The 10,144-nt window shown below is 49.4% G+C and overlaps 1 long non-coding RNA gene across 1 annotated transcript; it reads left to right on the forward strand.

Moving 5' to 3' along the window:
• Nucleotides 1-1,809: 1,809 nt before the first annotated feature.
• Nucleotides 1,810-9,237, forward strand: LOC142922623 (uncharacterized). The gene is made up of 3 exons (XR_012940195.1): nt 1,810-1,986; nt 4,218-5,203; nt 7,957-9,237. It is a non-coding gene; the product is annotated as an uncharacterized LOC142922623 (long non-coding RNA).
• The last annotated feature ends 907 nt before the right edge of the window (nt 9,238-10,144 follow it).

Consider the following 10,144-nt stretch of genomic DNA (forward strand, 5'->3'; position numbering starts at 1 on the left):
TATAACCACAACTCTAAGCACTAAAACCAGACACAACTAAAACCACAACCATGATATAACCACTACAACTATAACCGCATTTCCGGTTATCACAGGTGGCAACATATGGTGCGAAAGAAGTTCAACACACATACAACAACAAAAGACAAATATTTATTCTATAGCCTATAACAGACTGTTGGGGCAAGTTCTGTTAGCGAGTACCTATGGAGACCCGCAGTGTGGAACACAAGCAGGTGGGTGGCCAGCACTACACCCGACCGTCTTTGTCTCCCGAGTGGCGATGTTTATTACACACCACAACAGGTACTCATTTCAGGCAGAGTCGACGTAGGGGAAGCCCTGGACTGGTTCAAATGATCGTCACTGGTGTTGGCCGTGAGCGGGAATCGAACTTTCTCGGGTCCGTGGCGTGGCGTTCAACCGCTACTCTACTGCTCCCTACACATACAACAACCATGAAAGACAACATAACCACCTTCACCACAACTATAACCACAAAAATATAACATAACCATCACAACTTGTACCACAATCACAATTATAACCACAACCCCAAGTATAACAACAACAATAACATAACCACAACTGTAACTATAACCATGAAAACCCCAACCTCCACGTACACAACTATAGCCACAAAAAATATACCCCCCACAACCGCAATTATTACCACAACCAAAAGCACCATAACAACCAACATAACCACCTACACCACAACTAAAACCTGAACCACCACTACAACCAGCGATACAACCACAACTATAACCACTGCCACCACATTCAAAACCACCACAACCAACATCACCTCAACCACCACAACCATAACAAGCAACATAACCACAACAACCACATTGATGCTGATACTCTAACACCACCTACACAACCACTTTATCAAGGCTCTATGTATCCGTGTGTCCATGTGTCTCCGTGTCTCCACATGTCCCTGTGGGTGGGTGAATAGATGGGTTAGTGGGTGAGTTGGTGAGTGGGCAAGTGAGTGGGTGGGTGTGTGGGCGATGGAATCGAACCTGCACCTCTGCAGTGCAAGTCCAGTGAGCTAACGACCCGCATGTGGTGGGGTAAAGTGTGGGTACGCCCACCTTGCTCCAAAACGTGGAGATCAGCGTGGAAGAGTAGACCAAATACCCTAATTAGCGGCGTCTAGTGGAGGCCTCCTCCGCCAGCACGCGATTCGCCTCCTTCACAATAAACCCTTCCTTGCAAAGATAAAAAAGTATATTTGACTGATCCCATCAGCCTCTCATCAGCAGCAATGGCTCAACTCGAGCGCCACTCTGGACCGCTTTCCACCTTCAGTGCCTCAGCAGCAGAGCCGGGCTCTGCTTGAACCGATGCCGTGAGCCCAGCAGCTGTTTAGAAGCCTACGGCTGTGGGCCGCCTTTGTCTCTCCTCCACCACTGCTGAGGTGTCCACATCATGCGAGGTTCTCACCTTCAGGCTGAGTCGACCCAGAGGAGGCCCAGGCAGCGAACCGCTTCAGAAGTTGGCGCCACGTTCACCGGCGGAAGCGGAAGTAGAGAGAGCAGCAGAAGCATCGCGTGTGGGGAGCAGCTGAGGTGTGGATCAGAACTGTGTATTAGTGGTGGTGTGGTAGTAGTGGTGGTGGTGTTCGTGGTGGTGGGGTTGTTAGTGGTAGTGGGGTTGTTATTGGTGGTGGGGTTGTTATTGGTGGTGGGGTTGTTATTGGTGGTGGCGTTGTTAGTGGTGGGGTTGTTGTTAGGAGTGCTCTGTTAAGGCTAAATACGCGGGAGCTTTGTCTTTGGCGGTGTGAGTGGGGGAGGGGGCGTAGAGGGGGGGGAAGGTGCTGGGGGGGAGGGGCTCACAGGATATTGCGTCACTGAGGGCGTGATCACCGAGCCCCGCCCCCACTTGTTTCTGCCGATCTTTTTTCTCACATGTGGCGGTAGAGAAGCACCGAGACGACAGAAGCAGCGACTCTCTGGAGGAAGTGAGGAACTGTAGGTGAGTGGTGATGTGAGTGGTGAGGACGTGTGTGTCTGTGTAGTGTACTGGCAGGAGGAGTGGTGGCGTTAGTGGTGTTACTGATAGTGGTGGTGGTATGTTGTGAGTGAGTCGTGACGATGTGAGTTCATGTCAGAATCAGAATATTTATACTGGAGTCAGATGAGCTATACAGCTCTTTCTCACAGATGTCCAGTGTTGTGGGTGAGTGGTAAAGATGTAACCTCGCGTTGATGTGAGTTTCTTATTAATGATGTGGGTCCGTGTTAATGATGTGGGTTTGTGATTTAAAGCTTTCGTGACTGCAGTAATTCATATTCTTAGTTCTTTCGGTAAAGTCACGTTGAAGGGAAACAATAAAATAATAAAATATATATATATATATAACAATAAAATTCTCACGACGTTTCGACCATAACACAAACGGTCGTCATCAGGTGTGTCTGTTTGCATAAATGTATTTATTTTTAAACGGTGTATTTATTTATTTATAAAAAACGTTAGCACCACGCGCAGCGATTTAGCAGTTTATTTAAAAGTACGAGTCCATCTATGTTCTGAAAAGAGGAGGGGGGAGACGAAACAATCATTGTATGCCGTCTGAAAGCCACTGTAAGCGTGAACAATCAATTAAAACCTGAAATGGTTTATCAAATCTTTCCAATGATTGCTAAGCCAGAATCCATATTCTCGGTTGAAATTGTCTCTGTGCTTGTATATGTGGATAGCCTCATGAACGAATTTCTCATGGTAGCCAGATGGCTTACAAAGAACCTCTGTCTTGGAAAAGTCAATGTCATGTGAGCCTACTGAATTATAACAATAATCTGCCACGGCCGAGGTGTTGGTCCTACCGTGTTTAAGGTCTCCTTTGTGTTCACGAATGCGGTCCGAGACATGGCGTTTGGTTTCTCCAATGTAACTACTATCACAGAGGCAACTTAGTTTGTAGATACCAGGGTATTGTATGCCCGGAATCACATCTTTTACAGACGGAACCAGATCACGGATTTTATGTAATGTGTTGAAACGGACCTGGATCTTGTGTTTATTCAAGATTTTGGAGATCTTTTTTGTGATCCCCGCAATGTAGGGTAAAGTGATGGTTTTGAAAGGCTCCTCAAGAGGGTACTTCTTCATGGTTTGAGTGATAGCTTTGCGGATTGTATAGTCGGAGTAACCATTAGCCTTAAGAGCTTGGTGTACGTGCTTGAGTTCACTGCCTATGTGTTCCTGGTCGGATATGCATTGGGCTCTATGATACAGAGTCTTGATGAGAGAATTCTTCTGTGATGGATGGTGATGGGAATCCGGTTTCAGATAAGCATCCGTATGGGTAGCTTTCCTGTAGACAGAGTGGCTCATTGAACCATCAGGTCTCTTTTTAATTAGGACATCCAAAAAAGGTAGCTTGCCATCTTTTTCGACTTCCATGGTAAATCTGATGGCTGGGTGTATGGAATTGATGTGGTCGAAGAATTGGTCTAGAGCAGGCCGGCCATGTGGTCAGATGACAAAAGTGTCATCCGCGTACCTCTTCCATAAGGTTGGGCGCAGTGGCAGTCTGGATGGCGTCAGTCTCAAATTTCTCCATGAAAATGTTAGCTATAACCGGAGATAGGGGGGAGCCCATTGGGGTGCCCTCAGTTTGTTTGTAGAAAGTTCCATTCCAAGTGAAGGGCTATCCACATATACAAGCACAGGGACAATTTCACCCGAGAAGATGGATTCTGGCTTAGCATTGGAAAGATTTGATAAACCATTTCAGGTCTTAATTGATTGTTCACGCTTAAAGTGGCTTTCAGACAGCATACATTAAAATTTGTCGTCTCCCCCCTCCTCTTTTCAGAACATAGATGGACTAGTTCTTCTAAATAAACTGCCAAATCGCTGCACGTGGCGCTAACGTTTTTTTTATAAATAAATAAATACACCGTTTGAAAATAAATAAATTCATGCAAACCGACACACCTGATGACGACCGTTTGTGTTATGGTCGAAACGTCGTGAAAATTTTTATTGTTTTATATATATTTTATTATTTCATTGTTTCCCTTCAACGTGACTTTACCGAAAGAACTAAGAAGATGTGGGTTTGTGTTGATGATGTTGGTTCACGGTGAGGATGAGTCTGTGATGTGACGTGACTCGTGTTGTGACGTGGGAAGCAGTGCCGACGTGCACCCTCTACCCTGTGTGATCCTCGCCTTCGTCTCCCGCTCTCCACACAGAGACCCGGACCGTGCGAGAGACGCCGCGAATTATGTGCACTCTGCACTGTTCGGACCGTGTACCAGTCGGAGCGCGGGCGGTGTTGTTGCAGTGAATGCCACGCTGCCCTCCAAGTTCGACTCCCGCTCACGGCCACCAACACTGCTGACGATTACCTCAACCACTCCTGGGCCTCCCCTTGTAGCCATAACGAGCAGCACCTACGAAGACCGGCACGGCACACGACACCAGTGTTGGTGGCCGTGAGCAGGAATCGAACCCCGGGTCGCTAGGTTCATAGCACAGCGCGCTAATCACTACACTACCGCACACACACACAGACACACACAAACACACAGATACACACACAGATACACAGACATACACACAAACACTCAGACACACACACAGACATACAGACACACACAGATGAGACACAACACACATCCGCCCTCGGGCCGTGACGTCACACCCGCTTCCACCCAGTCTGCCGCTAGAGCCACGCTGCAAGCTGCCTGCTGAGGAGCGCCTCTCTGCACGAAGCCTCCTGGAGCCTCTCTTGTAGCAGTCACCATGGAGGCTCACGGGCTGCGCAGTACTTCACGCACCCTCGTGACGCTGCTCGTGGCGAGCTCCGCGTTCCTCGCGTCTGTGCCCACGGAGGAGAAGAATTTCTCCCCTAACTAGCTGGTTAAGCCGAGGGGAGCCTGGGAGGTCCAACCGCCACAGGCCGGACAGCCTCTACCTCTCACCAAAGCGACCGTGGCCGTCCACATCAGCAACCGCCTCACAGGTCACGAAGCCGAGAGGGTGCCTCGAGTCGCTTCCTCTCCCAGCCATGGCATGGAGGTTCCCCAAGGAGGAGGAGAAGACGACGACCCAGCTCCTTCAGGGTGGACGACCTTCATGGAGATGCTGCACAGCGGGCCGGTGGCCATCGCCTACGAGGTGGCGAGCGCGGGGATCACCCTCCTCAGCCTCGGAGTGGCGGCTGAAGAATGCAGTGGTGAGTGCCGACTTCACGCTCACACAGGCCATCAGCGTGGCACCGTGACATACACCACATGCAGAGACACCACACGCAGAGATGCATCACGCGTACAGATCACTCGCGCAGATATAAGAATCTCACTCGCATACACCACACACACAAGTATATATCACATCCACGCACACATCCTAGACAAAGTCGCATATGTCATTTGGAACAAGCAAACACCTTGCTCAATTAAGTATACTTAAAAATTATCCACTGCAACTTTAAGGGTGTTTTTTGTTACTGGCAGCGTGGCATTTGGGACATGTGCTGGACTCCTTGTGCGGCGTTGGTGAGTTGCGCTGGTGCGGACAGAACAATGTCCCCTAGCCAGTAGAGTCAGAACAATAATATTTTTTAATGGTTGAGGAATCCGATGAGCTATAAAGCTCTTTTTCACAGATGTCCGGTAGGGGCTGGTAAGAACGTTACAACAACAAATACTACAAAAACATGTAATAGTGCAAAGTACAAGAAAGGTTAACAAATCACCCAAACACAAACAAATAAAACTAAACCAGCCCCATCATACTCTTTGGTTCTTTCGGTAAAGTCACGTAGGTATAAAATAAAGTAAATCACGATGTTTCGGGTGCAACACAAGCGTCCATCATCGGGTGGGGAAAGCATGGTCTGCTGCTGAGGCAGACTGATTTATTTGATTTTATACCTACGTGACTTTGCCGAAAGAACCAAAGAGTATGGATTCCTGCAGTCACGAAAGCTTCAAATCAAGAACACCCCCATCATACCAGTCAAAGCCCACTGAGGTACTAACTTATTTTTCAGATGGAACCTGGTCACAAATGAAAGCTCAACCTCGTTGTAAACCGCGCATGCACGTGAGCGCAAACCGCTACTGTAGGCGATTGCGCAGGTACGCGAGCGCTGGGCACCACCAAAAATAGTCGTGTAGGCACGCGCGTGCTGAACAATACTGTAAACGATCGTACAGGTACGGACACCAAGCACGCTCTACTCCTTTATTCGCCGCAAACAGCCGCGTGTGCGTGCGAACACAAAACACTCTCCACCCTCCTCTTCACCCTCCAAAGGAGCACAAGAAACAGTTTATTCCCCTACCAGTTATTTTATTTACCGCAAGCAACCCGTTAAGCTACGCGTAATTGTGTGGGTCAGTGGATGTCAGCCTATTCCCCTTGAGATCCTAGACTGTATTTCCTCTGCCTATCGCTCTGCTTTCTACCCTCGATCAAATAGCCCAAACTTACCTCTCTCTCTTACTCACGTGTACTTCCACTCTGCTGCGCTGGAAGCTGTAGAAAAGCGATCAGTAGAGGGTTGAGCCTGGCTGCGCTGAAGTGCATCACGCGGACGTCTCGAACGGCTAACTCCCCTCCTGCGTGGACCGCGATGATCTTGAAGAACTGCCTTGCTACCTGAATCCCCCTCCCTTTATCCCACCTACAACAAAGGAATTTCGCCGTTTCGCTCCCTTGGCCTCCCGTCCAATCAGGGGCTCGGATTTTCCCACCCTTCGATACCCGGATCCCAACTCGGGTGATGTCGCCGCAGTGATCTCTCCGACATCCGCTCTCTGTTCTCCCGCTACCAGTCCACTGACCCGTGCTTGTGTGTGTGTGGTTCCACTCGCGGTGGCTCGATGGCCCTTGCCGTGACCATGCAACTTTAATATTAGGTCCCGGCGCCGCAGTGCATGTCAGCTACAGGGGGAAGATCGCCCAATTTCCCGGCCGCAGGAAACCATGAAGATCGATCCCATTAGGGACTTCTGGAAAAAAAACCTATCGGCCGGGTGACCTCCCCTCCTGGCTCTACGTGGGGCGTGTGTGCGTTCGTGCGGGGGGAGGGGGGGTGGCGAGGGTGCACCGCGTTGGCGTCGGCATCCCCCGGTGGCGGCTTCACGGCGGTGGGCACGGCCTCGGCAGAGCGGCTCTGCTGCGGCGGCCTCACGACTGTGCAGTGGGCAAAACGCGGACGTCTGAGAAGGCACCAGCCCCGGGAGAGTGGCGGGAAATCCGAGGCATCGGTGACGGCGTCGCGGCGGTGGGCACGGCTCCGCTGGAGCGGCTCCGCTGCGGCGGCACCACAGATGACGGTTCCCCAAGATGGAGAATACCCGTCTCCCTCAAGGTGGACGACCTTGATAAAGATGCTGCACAGTGGGCCGGTGGCCATCACTTACGACGTGGAGAGCGCGGGGATCACCATTACCAGCCTAAGAGTCTGGCTGAAGAATCCACTAATAAGAGAGAGAGTATGCTGGCGTCACTGTAACATAGAACATCAGCAGGACACCACAACAGAGACACCACACCCAGAGAGGCATCATGGATATAGATCACTCAGGCAAATGTCATAATCTCACATGCATAGATGACACAAATCAGAATCAGAATATTTATACTGGAAGAATCCGATGAGCTATTAAGCTATTTTTCACAGATGTACAGGAGAGGCAGGTTAGAACGTTACAACAACAAACAATAAAAAATCACACTCACATCCTCGACAAAGTCGCACACATTTATTACAAGCACACATTGTTCATGTTGGTGGATTACAAATAGTTGTCCGATATTTGCCACTGAAAGGCAGGTACAACACTCGTGCTCAATCAATGGTGGTGGTGTGGCAGATGGCAAGTGAAAAAAACATATTTGAGTGGAGTGACCAACAGGGGAAGAAGGAGACTGCAATCTCTTGCCTCTCATAATGATTTTGTTTCCGGTTTTAAACAGAAGTCATCGCAGCGCAGACGAGTTTACCGAAGCCGCTACATGAGAGGATCCATGTGTAAATTGGCTCGGAGCAAGTGCCACCCCATGAAAATCAAGAGGACCCATAGATCCCTAAAGACTCAACTGGATGGCTGCTCCATGATGAATAGCTCACCAACACTTACCAGCGCACCCACCAACAGCACCACTCCTACCAACACCACCACTCCTACCAACACCACCATTCCTACCAACACCACCATGACAAACCCCACCCCGAAAAACTAACACCATCACACTTTTAAATACCAACACCTCTACCAATACTATCCTGACTAACACCACCACCCCTTCCACCCCTACAAACCCTACCAACAGCATTTTCTCCACCTTCACTACCACCCGGACCAACACCATCATCCCAGCTGAGTGTGAGTGGTGTCACCTCATGATAATGGCCCGCATCAATGCCTGCCGCACTAAAATAAGCTCAATTACCCCTACCAGCTCAATCACCAACTCCACCGCTCCTACCAACTCCGCCACTTTGACCAATCCCACGTTTACCAACATTACCTCCTCTACCCTCACTACCACCCCTACCCACATCACCCCAGCTGAGCATGTGTCCAGCCTCATGATCATGAGGGAAAAGAGATCACTCTTCATGGCTGGATGAATGCCTGCTCCACCACTCCTACCAACTCCACCACCTCTACCAACCACACACCTACTAACACTACCTCCTCTACTAACCCAACCCTGACCACCATCACTTCCTCTACCCTCACCACCACTCCTTCCCACATCATCACCCCAGCTGAGCGTGAGTCCCGCCTCGTGATCATGAGGGCAAAGAGACCACTCTTCATGGCCCGGATCAATGCCTGCTCCACCACTCCTACCAACTCCACCACCTTTAGAATCCGCACACCTACCAACACCACCACACCTCCCAACACCGCTACCCTTACCAAACGCAACTACTCCGACGAACACCACCACTCCTACCAAAACCAACCCTACCAACGCCAACCCTACCAACACCAACCATACCAACACCATTATTCCTACCAACACCACTCCCCCTACCAACACCAACCCTACCAACACCAATCCTACCAACACAATGACTCCTACCAACACGACCACCCCAACCGACACCATCACTCTTTCCAACAACAGCCCTATCAACGCTACCTATCCTACAATTGCCAACTCTATAAACACCTTTACCTCTACCAACACCACCACCACCCCAAATAAGAAATAATACAAAATAAATAACATTCCAACATCGCTGCACCCTTTCCATGTTCCCTCCTTTGTTTACGCGTCATCCATTAAAATAAGTTATTGTTATTTTTTAAGAATAATAGTTACTAAGAATATTGTTTTGTATTAAGTGAAGTCATAATATTGTTCGAAAAGCTGGTTAATGTAGATCCTTTGTCAGTCATTTCTAGATGATTGCCTCGCCTTGCCTACATTCACCTTGGTGACTCAATCACATGCTCAAGGACACGAGTGATATTTTCGGCTAACAGAAGGTGTGAACCTACCTTTACCACCAGCAGTTGGATGGACTGGTGAAGTTGTCTAAACAGAACCATTTATATGCCCGATGTTGATTGCTTCCAATGTGTATGCTTGTGACTGACAGATCTGTGGTGAGCAGAAGTGTAAAGGTTAGCGTGCTGCGCTACGAACCCGGCGACCCGAGTTCAATTTCCACTCATGGCCAACACCAGTGATGATTATCTAAATCGTTACTAGGCCTCCCCTAGGTCTACTCAGTCTCAAATTAGTGCCTGGTGCTCATTTAGCTTAGGCTACCTCACATGCCATGTCAGCCTTCATAAGGCGCTCGCTAACAGCGCTTGCCACAACAGTCTTAAGTCTTTACGGAGGATCTTTGTCTTTGACTGACACATCTGTGGGCTAGAGTGTAGCTTGATTTAGTGTTCATGTGAGGGATGTGCTTTGCCTGCCGCCGCCACTGCGTCTCCGCTCATGTGTGTTTAGCCGTGTCAGTGACGCGCCACGATGTCACTGCTGCTGCTGTCACTGCCACGACCCAGTCGGTGTAGGGTGCTCTGGGACGAACTAAAAAAGTGGCACGAGGATTATTGCTCCTACTTCAGCAGATCAAGAACGGTTCTCATGGAGTCATCAAAATGCACCTGAAACCACTGCTGAGCATCTCAAT

Source organism: Petromyzon marinus, unplaced genomic scaffold (assembly GCF_048934315.1).
Source record: "Petromyzon marinus isolate PM22_M1 ecotype Great Lakes invasive population unplaced genomic scaffold, UKy_Petmar_22M1.pri1.0 PM_Scaffold_121, whole genome shotgun sequence".
NCBI lineage: Eukaryota > Metazoa > Chordata > Hyperoartia > Petromyzontiformes > Petromyzontidae > Petromyzon > Petromyzon marinus.